This window comes from Macrobrachium rosenbergii, chromosome 3 (assembly GCF_040412425.1).
Source record: "Macrobrachium rosenbergii isolate ZJJX-2024 chromosome 3, ASM4041242v1, whole genome shotgun sequence".
Classification (NCBI taxonomy): Eukaryota; Metazoa; Arthropoda; class Malacostraca; order Decapoda; family Palaemonidae; genus Macrobrachium; species Macrobrachium rosenbergii.
This window is the reverse complement of record NC_089743.1, coordinates 34,951,481-34,956,742: the sequence shown is the minus strand read 5'-3', so window position 1 is coordinate 34,956,742 and position 5,262 is coordinate 34,951,481.

Sequence of the window (5,262 nt, the reverse complement as noted above, 5' to 3'; positions counted from 1 at the left end):
AATAAATTTACGGCCTGCTACAGGAGCAAGATCTCGTGCCAGCACAAGGCTGGCTTAATCTTAAACAATTTGAATAAATGAATAAGTCAGGATGCAGCGTCTTACCTCACGCTCGCTACATTGGTGACCACGGAGATGTCCAGCCCCGCCAGCCCCAACGATGCTAGCCTCTCCTTCCAACGACGCCGTCGCCGCCACCCCATTCACGCCCCACAACCCAGAAGCTTGGTCTTCAGGGCGAGACAATCTTCCGGTCGAAGAAAATCACCTCCTCAGCACGCAAAAAGCAGACGCCGTCCTCGAATTCTGAATATGACTGACAAGAATCCCATGCAAACGAGTACAAATGTTGATGCAAGCAATAAATAAACGATGCACAGGAGAAAGCAGGCTTTGAGGAAAACGCTTTGCAAGAACGCTACCAAACACAGAAGGGACACAAACCTTCGCAAATGATGAAAATGAACGAGATTCCGAGAGACGTAGAGCAGAGCAACTCAGTTTATCTGAAAAGAAAAATGGAATTTGCATCGGATATTTCTCGATTTGCTGAGAAGGAATTCAGATCTTCCAGCTTCCTTCAACCTCTGTTCGCATTGGCCAAAATGTCTGAGTCAGTCCAGTCCAGAATTAATTTAGAATCTAGAAAGTGTTGCTTGGTAAAGATGGAAGAAATGGCAACCATTTATAAAATAATCCTCTTGAAAATTATGTCAACGTTTAGCAGTTGTCTCTTTTTTGTATTAAAGTTATACAGATTCTAAAAGATGAAAATTAAACAAGTAGGGCTGATAAGAATCACGTCAAGCTTTAATCTAAAAATTTATTGCTTGTATTTAGCCATTCACACACATGCGTAAGTGCTTGGGGGTTGAGCTGAAAAGATACATCTACTACAAATGCGCGCACTAATACATACACGCGCGCGCACACACACATATATACATAATATATATATATATATATATATATATATATATATATATATATGTATATATATATATATATATATATATATATATATATAACATATATATAACTTCTGGTGTTCTGTATCCTATCCTGGATAACGAAACGAAAGAACTTAATCCTGACGTCAACAATAAAAATGAATTAATGCTGAATATATATTTTTTTTTTTCAGTCTAAAATAGAAAAATACTAGAAATAGAATAGAATACCGTATAAGTGAGAAGAATCTGTATGATATATAGATACATATATATATATATATGTATATTATATATATATATATATATATATATATATTCCTTGATATTATATTCCTTTGGAATTACTCTCTCTCTCTCCTAGTCCTCTTACCCATCTTCCTGTCCCAGTCCGTATCCCCGCACTCCTGTTTAAATCTTTCTGTCTGTTGCCATAACAACCAAACAAGTGGTTTTTGTATTCATTATAGTTCACTTAGAAAATTTCCATGTTATTGTAAACATTCTTGTAATACTGTTTACTTTTTGCACAATCTTAAAATCTAGAAAGCTATTTTTTATTGTACTTTTATTCATTGCATTGTACTGAAATGTATTGTTAATGTTTATGAAGGCCACAATTCCGTCCGCATAATGTAACAAAACAACAGAAGGCAAAGATCATGTACTCTACGGGCTGTTCTAGGAGCAAGAGCCTGCATGCCAAGGCCAGCTAAATCTGAAAACAACAACAACAAAAGATCATGTAGTACACTTTAAGAGGTCACGGCGAGTGATGGAACATCTGCTGAGGCTGTGTTCCAAGGAAATGAAGTAAGGAGTTAATCTTCGTTTCTTTATCCATCAACTACATTAGGAAGAAACATAGAAGATTTAGAAAAGTATTGTGAAATTCAACGAAATCTGCATATGCATACATACATACATACACATATATATATATATATATATATATATATATATATATATATATATATATATATATATATATATATATATATATACTATATATATATATATATATATATATTATATATATATATATATATATATATATATATATATATATATATATATATATATTTATATATTTTATAATATATATATATATGTATATATATATATATATATATATATATATATATATATATATATATATATATATATATATATATACATATATATATGTGTGTGTGTGCGATATTAATGACCAGAACTGTGATTTACGCCCTGAAACTTTGAAATCCTTTCTGGATCAGGAGAAAAGTTAAACGAGCTTCGATTACCTTCCAGTGCTGTTGCCATTCATTAAGACTTGAGCAATAGTCACTTTACTTCTCTCTCTCTCTCTCTCTCTCTCTCTCCTCTCTCTCTCTCTCTCTCTCTCTCTCTCAGGCGTGTAGGCACACGTGGGGTTGCACTAGAAAAAAACTAAAGCAGCTATTACAGTAATTTCCACTTTTTAAAATCTAAATTAAAGAGTGAACGTTTGATACAGCAAATTTCCACGGCTCAGAAACTGCATATTACAGAACAGATTGTTAATTAGTTAGGAGTCTAAACACCCTAAGCCCTAATTAAATAGCCTCAATATATACAGATTTTTTTATCTATCTATCGTCCTCCAGCCTTTCAGTGTGCCTCCTAGAAATTATAAACATTTGTCCTAAACTTTTACTCATCTTGTTAATCTATTTTCTTTTCTAATAAGTGATCTCTTTTTTCCGTATTTCCTGTTACCTTCTGTTACTTATTTCAAATAAACACTACACTTTAATCGTTGGGAGCTTGAATTTCAAGTCAGTAGAACCTGTGGGTTGGGCCATATGAATAGTTCATGTTTTGAATAATAATATAATAATAATAATAATAATAATAATAATACACACACAATAATAACCTCCTTGCATCTCAATATTTCTTATAATTTAAACTGTCTTTTTTCAATACATAGTATGCAAACTGGTAACGTCTCGACAGAATTTCTGCGAATCAAGGTAGCGCAGACTGCTGTATCTCTGAAATCTGTGGTTTTCAGAACGACCTGTTTCTGAGATGAGGTAGAAATAATTCTTCGTAAAAGAAAAAAAATTAGTATATTATAAACGAGGTGAAATTTAAAGTGAAGTATATTTTCCCTAATAACTTCATAAAATGTAAGGGGGTGGGGAGGGTGGCCAGTCTTCAAGTAGCTAACTTTTCTAGTTTTCTTTCATATAATTTGTTTGCCAAACCTATAAATCAAACATCCAAATTTTTGTGACAGGTCAGGGATCTGCACATTTTACCCGAAGTCTAATATTAGTCGAGTGATGCTGCAGTAAAAAAATTGTCATTAGTTATATTCTTAGGTCCACTTGAGAATAGATACGAACGTGAAGTACTGGATGTATATAGCAAAAGATGAGACCAGGATTACCTTGCATGGAGCAGATTCAAGTCAACAAATCACAAACGGCTGGACAAGTATTCGTTCATTTACGTTTAATATATATCGTCTGTAAAGTTCTTCGTTAGAGAGTCGATAGAGTTGCAGGCTAGCACCTCATGGCCCTGAGTTCGAGTCTCCGGCCGTCTAATGAAGAATTAGAGGAATTTATTTCTGGTTATAGAAATTCATTTCTCGCTATAATGTGGTTCAGAATCCACAATAAGCTGTAGGTCCCGTTGCTAGGTAACCAACTGGTTCCTTGTAGCCACGTAAAATAAGTCTAATCCTTCGGGCCAGCCTAGGAGAGCTAATAATCAGCTCAGTGGTCTGGTTAAACTACAGTATACTTAACTTGCTTATATCGTCTGTATGCGTAGAGATAAGCAGATATCTAAACTTCAGATTCACATTTTTATTTATTTATTTATTGATTTGTTAGTTTTTATGTTCATTTCTAATAGGTGATCTGTTCTTTCTAGATCTCATCGCCTTCTGTTGCGTCTTTCTAATGAACACCGTATTCTTGAAGCTTGAATTTCAAGTGTTGGCCTCTCAAACTTATTCCATATGAATAGGTTCATCTCCTGAATAATACAATAATAATAATAATAATAATAATCATAATAATAATAATAATAATAATAATTGTTTCATATTTTTACAAACATGATATCAGTAGGTTATATATTTGTATATTTTCAAATTCTCACAATGTAATAATTCCGATATACAAAAAATAAGGTGACCCATGAGAATAGGGTTCACCTTCCAATAATAATAATAATACACAATAATAATAATAATAATAATAATAATAATAATAATAATAATAATAATAATAATAATAATAATAATAATTGTTCATGTTATTTATAAACATGGTATCAGTAGGTTATATATTTGTTTATTTTCAAAATTCCCCACAATGTAATAATCTGATATACAAAAAATAAGATGGCCCATGAGAATAGGGTTCACCATCTGAATAATAATAATACAATAATAATAATAATAATAATAATAATAATAATAATAATAATAATAATAATAATAATAATGACAAGAATTGCTCATGTTATTAATAAACATGGTATCAGTAGGTTATATTTGTATATTTTCAAAATTCTTCACAATGTAATAATTCCGATATACAAAAAATAAGTTGGCCCATGAGAATAGGGTTCACCATCCGAATAATAATAATAATACAATAATAATACAATAATAATAATAATAATAATATGTAATACATTAATATAATAATAATCGTTCATGTTATTTATATAACATGGTATCAGTAGGGTTATATATTTTGTATATTTTCAAAATTCCTCACAATGTAATAATTCCGATATACAAAAATATGATGGCCCATGAGAATAGGGTTCACCCTTCTGAATAAATAATAATAATAATAATAATAATAATAATAATAATAATAATAATAATAATAATTGTGCTGCATATTGACGAACCACTGTATACTGAGACCAACACAGACACCGTTGTTGTTGGTCCTGGAAGGAAATCTTCGAACACCCTCAAAAGTGGATTCCTCCTAACCAAAGGAAGCCTTTGATGTGCCGCAGAAACCACATTTAACAAAAGCTGGTAATCAGGACCCTTAATTGCATTTGCCTCTCTCTCTCTCTCTCTCTCTCCTCTCTCTCTCTCCCTCTCTTTACACGGACACATAAACACGTTATGAATCTGACATTGATTTGAATATTTAACAGCATGAATGAATAAAAATTTTAACTCTCTCTCTCTCTCTCTCTACACATATCCATTAAATGAACTCAATTTTGATTTTGAATATTTAAACACTCATGAATTATAAAAATATAATCTCTCTCTCTCTCTCTCTCTCTCTCTCTCTCT